Source organism: Molothrus ater, chromosome 18 (genome assembly GCF_012460135.2).
Source record: "Molothrus ater isolate BHLD 08-10-18 breed brown headed cowbird chromosome 18, BPBGC_Mater_1.1, whole genome shotgun sequence".
Lineage (NCBI taxonomy): Eukaryota > Metazoa > Chordata > Aves > Passeriformes > Icteridae > Molothrus > Molothrus ater.
Genome location: NC_050495.2, coordinates 9,973,738 through 9,989,396, shown reverse-complemented (window position 1 = coordinate 9,989,396; position 15,659 = coordinate 9,973,738). Strand labels below are relative to the sequence as shown.

The 15,659-nt window shown below is 55.6% G+C and overlaps 2 long non-coding RNA genes across 2 annotated transcripts; both read left to right on the top strand.

Moving 5' to 3' along the window:
* Positions 1-54: 54 nt before the first annotated feature.
* Positions 55-3,166, top strand: LOC118693225 (uncharacterized). Its single transcript, XR_004981235.2, has 2 exons — positions 55-106; positions 587-3,166. It is a non-coding gene; the product is annotated as an uncharacterized LOC118693225 (long non-coding RNA).
* Positions 3,167-6,474: 3,308 nt separating this feature from the next.
* On the top strand, positions 6,475-9,366 carry LOC118693037 (uncharacterized). The gene is made up of 2 exons (XR_004981206.1): positions 6,475-7,705; positions 8,505-9,366. It is a non-coding gene; the product is annotated as an uncharacterized LOC118693037 (long non-coding RNA).
* Positions 9,367-15,659: the final 6,293 nt, after the last annotated feature.

Sequence of the window (15,659 nt, the reverse complement as noted above, 5' to 3'; positions counted from 1 at the left end):
TCTTAATTTATAGCATATCTAAATTGGCTCCAGCCTTGTGCTTGGCACAGAGGGAAAAAAACAACGCGCCTCTATTGTTGAGGGTGGCTTGTACCTGGGCCGCGAAGTGAGTACGCACCTGGCTGGGGGGCCGGGGGGGCAAGGCCGAAAATCCGCTGGCCCGCCGTTTTTTCCTTTAATTTTTATTTTCATTTGCATTCATTTCTGTTCAAGCGATGCTCGGGGAGGAGTTGCGGGGTCCCGAGTTGCTCGGGGGCAAGAGCATCGCCTGGTTTTGGGGGGTTTATTTTGTTTTGCGCAAGGGGAAGAGAGGCTTTTGTCTGGAAGAGCAACAAGTGGGAAAAAGAAGAGGGGGGGGATTGATTTGGGAGGGGGGAGGGGGCGGTGGGGATGGGGAGGAGGCCGGGGGCTCCTTCCCGCAGCGGAGCGGGATGCAAAGTTCCCCCGGAGGTATGCGGCCCCCCCGAATCCCCGCGCTTTGTCCCCCGGGCCCTTCCCCGCTGCCCGCGGCAGGAGCGGGGCCGGGCCGGCCCTGGGGGGCGGCGGCCGCGCCCCCTCCCACACGGAGATTTCTCTTTAATTCCAGGTGCGGCGGAGCCGAGACCCCGCGGGAGGGAAGGGGCAGCGCCGGCCCCGGCCTGGGCTCGGGGGGTTTGGGGAGGAAGATCCAGCCTGGGGCCGGGGCAGCTCTGCCTCCGTTCCCCGCGGCTTTCGGGAGGGGACGAGGCAGCGCTGGGGTCCGGCCGTGCGGGGAGGAGGAGGAGGAGGAGGAAAGCGGCGGGGCAGGTGAAGGCCGAACATTCCTTCCCATTCCCCGTCGTTTTCCATAACCAAAATCCCTGTATTTTTATATTAAAAATATATACTTAAAAAAAATTATTTTCCCCCGCTCCGGCCCGAAATAACCCGTGGCTGTGGAGCCTCCTGGCGCTGGGAAATGCTCCTGGTAATGGCAAAAAAAACCCCCAAACAACAAAAAAACCCCAGAAAAGCCTCATGTCAAAATCCTAACAAATCCTCCCTCGGCGGGAAGTGGAGCAGGTTTTGTGTGTAGGGATATTTATGGAAAGAGGGAGAATCGAAATGAGAAAATAAACAGAGAGAAGAGATTCAGGGAGGAAAAATAAAAGAGAAGGAAAAAAGGGAAATAAAAAGAGGAAAAGCGCAGGAGGAAAAAGGAGAAATGTATGCAGGAAAAAAAAAAAGATAGAGAAAGGGAAAGGAAAAGAAAGAGAATGAGGAAAAATAAATTAACGGAAACGAAAAAGGAGCTAAGAAGAGACAGAGGAAAACCACAGAAAAACGAAGAAAAAAAATAAGAGAAAGGCAAAGAAGCAAAGAAAGAAGAAATAAATGAACGAAAGAAAAATTGCACAGAAATAAAGAAGGCAAGGAAGAAGATGGGGGGGAAAATGAAGGAAAAAGAAGGGAAAAGGAAAAATAAACGGAGGAAAGAAATAAAAATACAGAAAGAACGGCTAGAATAGAAAAGAATGGAAACCAAAAGGGAAGGGCGAAGGAAAAGCGCTAGAGAGAGGGAACAAGGAAGAGGAGCAGGAAAAAAAGAAAACAAAGACAGAAGGAAAAAAAGCCACGGAAGAGAGAAGAAAGGAAATGAAAACTGCAGCGAGTTTAAAAGGGGAGAAACGGGCAAGAAATCGAAGGCACGGGAAGGAGGAGGAGGAGGGACCGGAGCCGGGGCCGATCGCGGCCGCGCTCTGCCCAAGTTTGCGGCATTCCCTGGGCGCTCCTGGGGAATTTGGGATGTGCGGGATGTGCGGGGATGTGCGAGATGTATGGGATGTATGGGATGTATGGGATGTATGGATGTGTGGGATGTGTGGGATGTGTGGGATGTGTGGGATGTATGGGATGTGCGGGATGTGCGGGATGTATGGGATGTATGGGATGTATGGGATATATGGGATGTATGGGATGTATGGGATGTATGGGATGTATGGGATGTATGGGATGTATGGGATGTGCGGGGTGTGCGGGATGTATGGGATGTGCGGGTCGTGCGGGGATGTGCGGGATGTGCGGGCCCCGCTGCCAGCGCAGCCTCCACGGCTTTCGGGGCAGGATCCAGCACGGGAGCGGGGTCGGGGCATCGGGAGCAGCGGGCAGGCCCCGCTCCGGGCACGGCCGGGGTGTCGAGGGGCTGGAGAGCCGCGGGCACACGCGTGTCCCGGGCAGGGCTGTGCCCTCCCTCGGCACCGGGCTGAGGCACCGCGGGCTGCCCGGGGCCGCGCCGCCGAGAGCGGGAGTGCGGCTGTACCCTATGGATAACCTATGGATAATCTGGGCTGTATGGATTGCCCCTGCTGGGTGCGGCAGCGGCACCCGCGCTGTTGGTTTTGCCCACGCACACCCCCGTGGGGCCCCTCCCCGCCACCCTCTGTCCCCCCCACCCAGCCGGGACCCCCAGCCGGGGACCCCCAGCCCGTCCCCCGCTCCCCGCGGCCGCCCCCGGTTCCTTTTTCGTTTGAAAGTCGAGGAATAAAAAAATCCAAGGGGAAAGGGAGGAGGGGAAAAGCCACCCCGAGCCCCAAGAAACTCCCCCAGGCCACATTCCCCCACGGGAACAGATGGTAATTCAGGGCCCGTAAGACCGCCTATATGTAACTAATAAACCTTTTGTGCTTTAACAGGGTAATGCGTGGAGAAGCAGCGTCGCTTATACAAGATGTTGATGGAATTTACTATATTATTAAAGGAAAAAAAAATCCCCTTTCAAGAATAAAGTGTATCAACTTACAACACAACAGACGGCAGAGGGATAAGTGAAACAGACAAAAGACAAACAAGATAATAATCTGTTTCCAATCAGTTAAGCCCTGTAGAATTTGTAATACGCGGTTTGCATATTCCCCCTGTGTTTTGTAATTAATTATCTATCTGTTCGGATGCTCCGCCGCCGACTCCGTAGATATTCCCAACTATTTTTGGGGTTGTAGGCGGCGATCTCGCCGGGCACGGAGCGCGGAGCGGGGCCGGGCTCCGCGGCTCCGGCCGGCCCGAGGATGCCGAGCCCGGGCGCGGTGGGAGGCGGCGGCTCCGCGGCCTCCGCGCTCCTCCGCGGGGCCGCTCCCCCCGCGCTCCCCTCCTTTCCCCTGGTAAGAGGGGGGACGGGGCAGGTTTTAACATTAAACAAACCCAGCAAGCATCTCCTCGCCGGGCCATAGGCGTTTCTGAGTGACTGCGTTACAAATTGTAAATTTAAATAGCTCACAGGATTCATTACCTCCCGCGTCTGATTTCACCCAGCCGTGAAAAATTGTCCTGGTGTACCACTGAGAAAGGGTTTGCTGCAAAGAGCCACAGTCTAATCACCAGCTTTCTCTCGCCAACAAAAGTGTAATTATTTTGTTTTGGGTGTAAATATAACCCACGGTACAAAAAAAAAAAAAAAAAAAAAAAGAAAGAAAGAAAAAAAGATAAACCTCCAGCAGCGTCTGAATGCATTACAGGGCTGTTTAAAAAGATCCGTCCTAAATTAATACCAAGGTTAAAAGGGGAAGGCAGCTGGGACATGGAAATTTCCGTATTATTGGGGCGGGGGGGGACACGAGGTGAGTGTGAGTGTGAGTGTGAGTGTGAGTGCGGGCTTGCACAGCGCGGGTGAACAATGCGGCCCCCCCGGCCCGCACAAAGCCCCACGCAGCCCCCACGCCTCCAGCCGGGCCCCCCCACCCGCGGCTGCTTCTCCCCCTTGTCCCCAGCCCAAAAAGGGGCCCGGGGAAGGTGCCGGGCACAGGGGGTGCCCCAGCTCCTCGCTGCCCTCGGTGCTGCTGGAACGGCCGCGGGGGTGTGAAAAAGAAAGCAAACAAACCAAGCGCTCCAGCCGCACGGCGGATAAATACAAACGAACAACCGGGGGGGTTTAATTCGGGTTTTTACCCTTTTTACTTCGTTTTAACGAATTTTTGTTTCCTTCCCTCCGAGCTCCGGCACGGGGTTTCGGTGGGAGAAAAGGCACAAAACGAGCGGCGATGCCGGCGGCAGGGAGAACAGGGAGAAGCCCCGGCAGAGGCGGAGCGGCCGCGGGACCGCGCTCGGTTGAGGCCGTTTAACGGGAAAAAAGCGAAACAAAACCACACCAACAATTAAAAAAAAAAAAAAAGAATGGAAAATAAATAAATTCCAAATCAAAGTGAAGACACAAATATCTGGAGCGGGGGCAGAGAAGCGGCTGGTGGAGCTCGGAGAGCCGTCGGTGCGGGCTCGGAGCTCAGCGCGGTCCCCGGAGCGCCCCGAGACTCGCGGGACCCCGGCCGGGGCTGCTGCTCCCGGCTCTGGGGGCAGCCAGGGCCGAGCCAGGTGCTGCTTTGCCCTGCTCCCCTCGACCTTTCTACATCCCCCATCCTTCTCCACAGCCATTTTAACCAGTCCTCTTTTTTTTTTTCCCCGCGGGTTGCAGTAATTGGCGAAGCTTTAATTGCACCCCCAGCCCCTCCTGGCTGCAGCACGATGCCGGGACCCCCATTCCCACCGCCCGACGCTTCCCCGGGGCTAAGCCGGCCCTGGCTGGGGTCCCGCTCTGCGTGGAGCCGCGGGTGGGCACAGCCCGGCCGTGAGCAGCCTGTGCTGACAGAAACCAGCCGGAGACGGGAAACGCACACCTTCGGAAACTTAGTGACTTGAGGGGCATGCGGCAAAGAACTCGCTCCAAATTTCCTCGGGTGATCCCCGGCCCGCTCCAACCTCCCGTCGATGCGACCGCCCCCCCGGAGGGGCTGCTCGAGCCGTTCCCAGCCGCTCCCCCCGCCGCCTCCCCGCTAATGAGCGTGTGTGTTGACACGGCGAGGCGATGCCCCCGTTTGCTTTTGTTTGGGAGGTGTGAAAGAGGGAATCTGCATGAGAAAAGCCGGCGGCAACCGCGGAGCTCCGCGCAGCAGCGGCGGGACGGAGCGAGCCCGGTGCGTGGGGAGCCCGCCCTGGGAGCGGGGGGGTTCGGGGGGCACACGGGGCAGGGAAGGGAAGGGAAGGGAAGGGAAGGGAAGGGAAGGGAAGGGAAGGGAAGGGAAGGGAAGGGAAGGGAAGGGAAGGGAAGGGAAGGGAAGGGAAGGGAAGGGAAGGGAAGGGAAGGGAAGGGAAGGGAAGGGAAGGGAAGGGAAGGGAAGGGAAGGGAAGGGAAGGGAGCGAGCCCCGGTGCTCCCGTCGGGGGTCGTGGCTGAGCAGGGCACTGGCGGGGGTCTCACCCCGCACACGGGACCCCCCCAAAGCTGTCGGGGCGTACGGTGACCCCCTGAGGCTGCGCCCCTCGGGGTCCTCCTCCCTCCCCTGGGGTTGTTTGGGCAATGGGAGGGGAAGAGCTGGGGCCGCACCTGCGGGGGGGATGGGGGGCGCGACACGGGGGACACACCGGGGACAAACAGGGGACACACGGGGGGACACAGGGCGGGCACACCGGGGGACACACGGGGGACACACGGGGGGCTGAGCGCGCCCCGCAGCCACGCAGAGCGAAGGATGCCGGCAAAGGAGGGGGAGCAGCTCCACGGGAGGGGCTCGGGGCGCTCTGCAGGGGGAAAGCGGAGCAGGGATGCCGCTCCTTGCCTTGCACGTCCCAAGTGGCAGAGGAGCCCCGCGGCAGGACGGAGGTGACAGCGATGCTTTCAGCAGGGCTGAGCCCCGGCATGGAGAGCCCTGCTGGGACCGCGGTCCCGCCGCGCCCCGCTCGGTGTCCCCGGTGTCCCCGAGAGCTCTCCAGGGTGCTGAACCTCGCCGGGCCCGGCCCTGGCCCTCGCCTCGTCCCGCGGGCACCGGGCACGGCTGCCCCGCACCCTGCCCCATTCCCCGTCGCCTTCGTGCTCTCCACCTCGATCTTCCCGTCTTTGCTTTTCTTTTTTTTCCTCCCTTGGTTGGTTTTCCTTTTTTCCTCTTTATTTTCTCCCCGTTTTCTTTATTTTTCCTGGTTTTCTGTATTTCTCTCTTTTTCTGTGGTTTTCCCTGTTTTTCTCTTTTATTTCTTTTTTTTGTTGCTGTTGTTTTTTTTTTTCTTTACCCACCTATTTCTCTCACATTTTTCCCTCTGTTTTTCTCATTTTATTTTTCCTGTTTCCTTTTGTTCTTCCCGCCGTTTTCCCTCAATTTCTTTTTTTTTTTATTTGCCTCCTTTCCTTTTTCCTCCCTCAATTCTTTCTCTTTTCCTCTCTCGATTCTTCCTCCCTTTCTCTCCCCTCCTTTCTCTCTCCCCACACCCTCTGCTGCTCTATTTTTCGTTTTCCCCTCTCATTTCACACACATTCCCTTCCGATCTCTCTGCCACTCTCTGTTTTTCTCTCACTTCCCGTTTCCCTTCTCCCACAGAAAGACTGGAAATTTGGGGAACACCTCCATAGAATTATCAGACACCCACCGGACCCCCGCGATGCCCTCCACTCCTTCATCCCGAGGGGAGGGGGCTGAGCTGCCCAGGACCCCAGGATCCGTTGGGACAGGCGGGATCTCAGCGCGGGTTTTGTTTTTTTTTTGTTTTCACTTTAAAAACGATGAAAAACGACCCCAAAAAGCCGAGTGCCAGCTCAGGGTGGGGGGAAGCTCACGGCGAGAACGAAGCCCCGAGTGTCACGGAGAGGCGACGCTCGGGCGTTTGTGCGAACGCTCCTGTCCTTGCACGCTCGCACGCCCAAAGCACAGCGAGCAGGGGCCGCCTGCGGGGTGTCCCCCCCTGGGCTGGGGCTGGGGGTGTCCCCCTGGCCGCCCGCAGAGCTTTTTGTCCTCCTCAGCCTCTCCCGCATCTCCCTTCCCTTCCCCGCCCGCCCCGTACATCCCCGCATTCCTCCGCGCGTGTGCGCGGCCCCTGCTCACACTCGCAGCCCAAATCCTCTCTCCCCCATCCCTGTTACACACCAAAGCAAGCCTTGCACACGCACGTTCCCCCCGCAGCACCCATGGCCGTGGCCCTGCCTTCTGTGACGTACCCAGCTCCGGGGAGCTGAACCATCCCTGTGCCCCATGGTTTATGTCGGGGATGAGCTTTGTGTCTCTCCGTGCAGGCCAGGAGACAGAGCCCTCTCTGGGGGTGTCCTGGCCCCGGGGATGGGGCTCAGAGTTCGGCCTAGGTGGCTCCAGCAGCGCTTTCACGGCGCGGGGGATGCCTGGCGTTGGGCAGGGATGGGATAATTCCTCCATGGCCTCAGGGAACGGGAAAGCGGCCCGGGACCTCTCTAACCTCATCAGCTGCCTGATGTGCAGCCGTGCTGGGTGTGCTCGGACTGTCACTGTCACCTGGGCGCAGGGCCACGCTGCTTTCTCCCTCCTGCATTCCCCTCTCCTCCAGCCCTGCTCCCATCTCTGGCAAGTCCTCGCTGGAAATGCACCCCTGCCTCCTTTAATTGCAATCAGGGTCACAAAAACGGCTCCACCCGCTCTGATTCAGGGGGTATCCCGATGATATCTGGGTATCCTGGGCTTCCCAGGGTGTCTGGAAGACAGAGGATCCAGAAGCAGGGTAATCTGTGGGGCTGTGCAGGGTTTAGAGGGGATCAGAGTCTCTGGGGACATGGGAAGCTGTTGGTTTCTTCCATTTTTTTTTTCTTTTAATATTTCTGATAGGTTTTATTTTTTTAAATTAAATTATTTTTTAAACAGCAAGAGGAAAAAAAAAAAACATCAGGAGAAGAACACAGGTTTAGCTTTTCCATTGGAAGTAACTCCTCACAAAGGGAGACAGGGATGGCCAAGGATCAGCCCAGCCTGGGTGAGTCCCGAGGCAGGGGCAGCCTTAACCCTTGCAGTGCCTGCGTGATGACAAAATCCCCTTGTTCCAAGCACTGGGAAGCATTGGACAATTGAATAATGAGCATTAAACAGTTGAGGACTTGCTGGGTGCAGTGCTGCTCTCCTGAATTCCCATAAAGAAATGGGCAGCTTCCCATGAGGGCTCATGTCAGCACGACAGGGGAGTTTGGCAGGGATTTTAGGCCAGGCTGATGCTAATTATGAGAGGATGAGGTGTCTGTGTGTATACATGTGGATGTGAAGGTGTTCCACACCGGCTCTAAACCCCCACAAAGCACCCGAAGCTTCCCCTGACACCCCAGAGTGCTCCTCTCCACTTTGTGGGTGTGCAGGGAGTGGGGCTGGAGGGGGGAGCCTGCTCCTCCCGAGCCCCCAGGACCCCAAAGCACAGCCAAAGAGGCCATTGTCCCTTTGCCTTGGAAGCTGAGGGGGGTTAAACCTGGCAGAGGCAGGCTCAGGTCTCTGGCTCACAAATTCTTTGTCCAACTTCTCCAGACTTCAGCAGGACAGAGCTGGGAGCAGCGCCCAGCCCTGGCTCCGAGTTTCTCTGTGTTGGTGCATGAGGGAGAGGCTGCACCTCTGAGCTCCTTGGGCACAGCTCCTCCAGCTCCTCTCTTTGTTCCCCCTCACATCCCCATCCAAACCCTCTGCAAGCCTCTGGCTGCCTGCAAACCTCAGGCACCAATCCTGCTACAATTCCTTTATAATTCTCTTATTCTCTCTTTTTTTTTTTTTTTTTTTTTTTTTTTTCCCTACAGAAACACAAGGGACAAACACAATAATTTCCAAGAAGCAAAAGCTTCCCTCTGGAGAAGCCAAGAGAGACCTGCAGCAGTGTCCTGGTACGGTGTGGCAGTGACACTGATTCCATCTGACACCTGGGTGTCTCCAAAGCCATCACATTGTGTGCTGCAAATGTATATTATTAACATTAGTATGCATTGGCACAATATGGATCCATTATTCCAAATGCTTATGAGAACTAGGTGCTGTCTAGGAGCAGCTGCTGCTTTTTAAGCCTCAGAGCATCAATAGATTCATAGATTTTAGGGCCAGAAGGGACCCCAGCGAGCCTGGAGTCTGACCTCCCACCTAGTGGGAGCTGGGGGTGATTTTTGCATCCTGCCCCACAACTTGTGGGCTGCCAGCTGAGGAGGGGTTGATGTCTCCCTCTGGAAATTTGTTCCCTTGTTTTATCACTTTCCTCGTTAATCCTAAAAGAGCAGATTTTCATTTCAAAGCTCAGCTTGTGTAGGTCCAGCTTTCCACCTCTTGGATTTGCCTCCTCTGTGTAAGAAAACCCATTTTCCCTCTTTTGTTGGAGTAGCAGCAATGTTGGAGAAAAGAAAAACAAAATCAATGTCCTGGAATGTCGGCTGGAAAAAGGATTGGTACTTCTTAAGGGTGGAAATGGTACCTGGCAAGTGTTCAAATCTTGGGTGATTCCCTGCCTGTAAGCACTTCAGCTTTAGTCTTTGTTTAAAAAAAAAAAATAAATCTGCATTTTGTAGAGAGGGGTGATGCTGGAGGACTTTGGGTTTATAGTGCTTCCAGAAAATGAAAGAAAAGAGAGAATGAAAATCCACTAAATCAACGAAATAAAAGGAGCTGAAAGTCCTATATTATGGTCACAACAATTCTTCACACAAACACCTCCTGGGTGACAGCTGAAGATGGGTAATTATCATTCAAACCACCTCTGATCCCCAAATCCCTGGCAAAACCTCGCTGAAGAGTGAGCCAGGATCAGATGCTGAGTTTGCCTTCCTGCAGGGGTTTGTTCCTTCTGCTTTCCCCTCTGCCCCTCGATTTGGGGACAGCAGCTCTGTCCCCCATTGTCCCCCATCAGATTGGTGGCTTCAAGTGTGGTGCCAGCCCCAAAACACAGCAGGTCCTCAGCTTTTCTGGAAACCACCACGTGTGAGCCTCTAGCCAACCTCACACCCAAATTTTAAAGCAGAAACCAGTTGAAAGTGGATATTTTCCAGGAACATCACCCTGTGCCTACTGCTGAACACGTGGGAAAGGAATGATCAGTTGATGGGCTGGGTTGGAAGGCGTTATCCAAAGGAAAAATAGGAATAATTTGGTGCCTTCAGTTTGTGCCTCATGAGAAGGGAGTCACTGAGAGCCATGGGAGAGGAGACAACCCCAGCACTGGGGTATCAGAAATCCAGAGCAGGGATACAGGGATGGGACAACTTCCCTGGGGTGGGACAGCACTGGGGGAGGCCTCAGGGGCTGGGATGGGGCTGAGCAGGGCCTGGTGGCCACGAGGGATCTGCCCTGTGCCCTGCCCTGGGGTGATTCCCAGCTCCCTCCCCATGCAGGATGGAAAGCTGCCCTTGGCATTCCCAGGGGAATGTCCTGGCTGACCTCAGGAGTTTTTTGCCTCCTTTCTGAGGTTATGTGATGTCCCTGGCAGAATTCCCAAACAGGCAATGGGGACTAAACCCCATTTCATGCCTTCAGGTGCAGGTGGCAGGGGTAAGATTTAAAACAGGTTGTGCTTCTTGCAAGCAGCTATCTCTAGAACTCCTGCTGCAGGATTGAGAGGAAACTGGGCAAGCTCTTAGGAGAGAAATTCCTGGAGGATGTTGAGAATGCTGAGCCCCAGGAGCACCCTGAGGAGCTGTGATTTGGTCTCCTGGGAGCAGCAGGCTGAGGGATGTCCTCTCCCCTCTTGGGATGGGCCATTCCTCTGTCCTGGGGCGGTGGCTGCTGCTGTCCAGCTCGGTGCTTTCTCCTGATCTGACAAAGGGAGGATCAGCTGCACTCCTGGGAAGGAAGGATGTCCCCAGCACGACTCCTCCTACCCCACCTGGCATGAGCAGCTTCCTTCTCTGCTGCTCAGCTGAGTCCTGGTTTGCCTTTTCCACTGCTGGGTTCATGTGGGAGCAGACACAGCCCTCACCTCTCCCAGGCTCTGACAATGAGCAGAGGAAATGAAAAAAGAGTATTTAGTATATTTTTTTTCCTCTGACGAGACGATTCGTGTAGGAAACACTTTCAAAGAAGAGGGATGAATCACACAACCACAGAAATTAGAGATGGAAAAGACCTTTTAGGTCAGCCAGTCCGTTTTCCCTGTGAATGCAGAGAAGCTTCTGAGTACAGTTAGATTTTTTTTCAAGGACTTTGTCCAGTCTAAACCAAATTTAGCAAGAAAGCTTCCACTTAAATCCATTTTAAAGCAGCTGTAGCTGGAAGAGGGATGGTCTTCAGCTGAGTGTCATTTGAATGCTCTGAAACTTCCAGGGCAGGTGTGAAGCTCTTTCCTGAGGAGGAGTTGCAGAGCTGGAGGCCTGGAGCAGCCAGCAGATCTCTGCAGCTCAGCTGGCTGGAAACCAGCCCCTTGCCAGCCCTCAAAGATCTGGGGGATTGCATGGGTGTCTTTTATTGTAAAACACAAGCACTTATATACTGTTTTAAGGAGACTAGTAATGTGTACTACAATAATTAAGTTAAGATACACAAACTTATACATATTAAACCATCTCTTGCTTACAAAGTTTAATGAGATTTTTTTTCTCCAATAAACCCATTTGATTGAATCTTCTTACAATCCAGGTCTAATTTTCAAAGTTCCGCTTGCTTTTCCCAAAGCATCCTGTTATCAAATCTCTTATGTTAACTAAGTCCAAAATCCATCATCCGTCTTGCGTCCCCCAGCATTCCAACACATGGGGACATTCCAGCGGCCTGAGAGCGAGGGAGGGGCTGTGGGAGTGTGGCTGCAGGGTGATGGGCACAGATCTGCTGGCACCACCTCGGCTGGGAAGCCCAGAGCCTGAGCTGGGTGGCCATGGGGTCACCACAGAGCCACAGGATGGGCCAGGCTGGAAGGGACCACAGCAGGGTCACCTGATCCAGGCTCTCTGCTCCAGCAGGGTCACCCCAGAGCACAGGACTGTGCCCAGATGGTTCTGGAATATCCCCAGAGAGGGACACTCCACAGCCTCCCTGGGCAACCAGCTCCAGTGCTTGGTCACAGGAAAAAGCTCTTCCATGTTCAGCTGGAACTTCCTGGGCATCAGTCCCTGCCCGTTCCTCTTGTTCTCTTGCTTGGCACTTCCACGAGGAGCCTGCTCCGTGCCCAGCCCCTCCCTGCAGATATTTACCTGCTCCTCCCTTTGCCGGGGTCGGGGCTCTGCCCTGCTCAGGGCTCCGTGCATCTCCTCGGGCCGCCACGATCCACGCTATGAATGGCAAAGCAACCATTCCCACCCCAGGCTCTGAATTCAGCATCCCAGGCCACCTTCTGAGCCGTGGAAAACCTCCCTGGAGGTCAAACTACAATTAACTAACAATGCAGCCGGAATTAAAAGGGAGCAGATCCGCTCAGACATTTCATCTCCAACCGGAGCCGCTTCACACACAGCCCCAGGCTGAGCCCTGAGCTGCTCCCAGGCAGCTCCTGCTGCTCCCAGCTTCGGTGGGAGCCGTGTGGGGACATCTGAGCCTCGGCCCGGGGACACGGGAAGCTCCTTCCTTCTTCCCAGGGAAGGAGGAGGGTGCCAGAGAGGTGGGCAAGGGCAGGTGAAGTCATGATGATGATGATGATGATGATGATGTTCAAAGGGAGCTCCCCAGCCCGGGGGTTTGCTGTTGAATAGAGACTTTTGGGCGCGTGAACTCTCCCTCAGTGACTCTGCAAATCCTTGTATTTACCTTTTTTTGGGGGTGGTTTTCAAAAGCCACCTTGCCTCCGAGCATGGCACGCAGGCAGGAAGGGCCTCGCTAATTAACCCAGGAGGGGGAGCATCCCTCTTGCCTGCTCTGACCCTGCACGGCGAGGGAAGGAGCAGGATTGCCAGAGCTCCCCTAGAAACGCTCCCTTAATCCGCCTCCCCAAAATCCCCGACCCCTGATCCGCGCAGAGACAACCATTTTAAAGAGACAGTGTCACCGTGTGCCACCTCCTTCTCATAAGTGGTCACCTGCCAGCTTCGACTGAAGGCGTAATTACCATCCTCGAGGCCTGATCCATCTTATTCCCCTTGAAGTCGATGAGGAAACCTCCCCGACTCTGCTGGAAGCGGTGTTAAGATTCCTTTCCCTCCTCCCCATCTCTTTTCCTAGGATTTATCTCCTTGTGAGGCTGGAGGATCTCCCCAGCACCGAGGCTGGAGCGGCCGGGGATGGAAGGAGCTGCAGGGAGGCAGAGCCGCCGGGAGGGAGCGGGTGAGAGGGGGAGAGAAAGAAGAGCAAACACAGGTCCATTAATCCGCAGTTAGTCTGCCTTTTTTGTTAGGAAGATGAACTTGATGAGTTAATTAAGCCACAGCCTGTAAAACCAGTTTATTTGCATAGCAAACTCCTGGGCCAGTGTGCTGTGAGCGGGCATAGACGTGCAGACAATTCCGGGGAAATTACAGCCTCATTAATATGCTAATCTGGTTGCAGGCCTGGAACGAGTTTTGGGTTTGCGGTGCTTTGGGGGGGGTCGGGGGGGAGGGGTTGCTTAGCAACCCTTTCCTCCAGGTAACCCTTCTCTTCCTTGCCCTTGATATCCCCCAAGGGCCGCCGGGGAGGGGGGCTCGGGGCCACGCACCAGCGAGCAGAGCGAGAGGCGAGCAGGGAGCGGGGGGATGGCTGCCCGGGCACAGCATCCGCACCCCAAAATCGGGGACAGCTCCCCCTCCTTCCTTCCTTCCCTCCTTCCCTCCCTCCCGGGCCGGCTGCGAGGATGCGCGGCCGCGGCTGCGAGCGCGCAAATGAGAGCGGGCACGGCCCGGGCTGGGCACGGCCGGGGCTGGGCACGGCCGGGGCTGGGCATGGCCGGGGATGGGCAGCGCCTCTCCACCCCCCTGGCCGCCGCCGCTCCCCGGGGGCTGCTCCCCGCCGAGGGAACCGGAGATGGGCAGCGGGCACCCCAAACCCTCCCGGCTCCGCTCGCCGGCCCAGCAGCGCTCCCCAGTCTGTCCCTGCCGTGTCCCCTGCCAGCCCCGAGCAGCACCGAGCCAGAGATCTCTGCCTGTGCCAGCTCCCTGCGGCCCTGCTGGGGATGGGAGGATCAGGGATCTCAGGGGGGATGCAGCATCTCCACCCCCGCCATCTCCTGCAGCTCCCGCACTGCCTGCCGCGGCAGGACAGCCTTCCCTTCCCTTCCCTTCCCTTCCCTTCCCTTCCCTTCCCTTCCCTTCCCTTCCCTTCCCTTCCCTTCCCTTCCCTTCCCTTCCCTTCCCTTCCCTTCCCTTCCCTTCCCTTCCCTTCCCTTCCCTTCCCTTCCCTTCCCTTCCCTTCCCTTCCCTTCCCTTCTCTTCCCCACTGTCCTGCATGGGAAGATTTGTGCCCCAGCTGTCCCGGTGTCCTCCTGCATTCCAGCAGGAATTCTGCAGGAATACTGGGGCTTTCCCAGCACCATGGCACCTCAGGCAGTGTCTGTACCCTGAGGGTCAGGAGGACAAAGCTGCAAGAGGAGATGGAGTCTGGGAAAGCCCCACATCCTCCATCCCAAGGGATCACACTCGGGTTCATCCTCAGCCCTTTTCTCCCAGCAAGTGCTCCTACCTGCCAGGTCTCTGTTGACAGATAAGCAATGGGGATTCTCTTGTCCCAGTGTTGGCTCTCCAAGCGCGGGTTTCCAACCCTCCCCTTGGTCACCAGACCTATCCTTCCTCTCCTGACCTTGTTTGAGATTTGAAGATTTTCCTCCTCTGTTCTAGGCTGCTTCCCTGGGAGCTCACCCACGGCTCTGGGATGAGCTGGGGCACTCCTGTGGCACCTGACTGGGTGCCAGAGCAGTGTGACTTTCTCCCAAAGCCCTGTTCTGCACGTTTCTGTCATCCAGAGGTGCTGTGCAGCTCCAGCAGAGCTTTTCACCCTGCTGCTCTCCTCAGGGTGTGGTGTGGCTGTCACCTCACAGACACCAAAACCTTGTGATTTAGACCCAATACCTGCAAAACAAGGCCAGGCCAGGTGCCTGGGGCTGATGGTGACATCTGGGGCAGGTCCATGGAGTGCTCTGCCCTCAGGACATTCCCTCAGCTGGAGTTTAGAACTCTGGAGGTGCAGCTCAGCTCCCTTGCTCTGCCACCAAGCCTCAGGCCAGGAGAATCCACACCTGGCTGCAGGAGGAATTGGACCTAATTAAAGCCTGAAAAGCTCTGAGAGCCCTTTGCTGACCAATCTGGCTCTTGCTCAATGGGAGCAGAGTGCTGAGATGGAGGAGGTTTCCCTCTCTACACAGGTTTGCCCTGTGATGCTTGGAAATATTCACCTCTACTCATTCCCCAGCCCAAACATTTAAGTGTGAACAAATGTGCTGGGCAGCGAGTTTTAATGTCAAACACTTCCCTGCCAAGAAGAAACTCTGACTTCTCAGGAGGAGGCAAATTCCCTGGCTCTCTGCTGGAGACACTGCCATGTGGAAAGGAACTGCTGCCTTCCTACCTGGGGAGTCCCAGTCTCCAGGGTTATCCATCCGTTAACCTTCATGAGCTCAAATATTTATTATTCATATTACCCTGAAATGTGCTAAAAAGATGAAAAAAGGAATTAATGTGCCAGATCTTGCATCCACCTTTTAGCTTATTACAGTGCTAAAGCAGTATTAACATTTACAGTGTGTGAGCTCTGCTTTGCTTGTGCCTGAGGCCAAGGGGTTTAAGCCAGTGCTGGAGTTAATAGCAAGCTCTGGTTAGAAAAAGCCCATTATGTCATAAAGTTGGAATTTGACTTGGGCAGTGGCCACTGGCTCTTTCCATTTGGGATGCAGTGCCACCCCCTCCATCCCTTTCTGCTTCGCTCTCCCTCTCACAAACAAAATCAGAACGGGGAAATGGTGGGAAAATGGTGTTTTCTTTTCAGTGCTGCTGAGAATTGCTTCAAACCCTGGCCAAGGAGATTCTTGGGTTGGTGCTGGAGGTGCCGTGCAGTCAGAGGTGTTCTTGGGCTTCATTCCCCCTGCT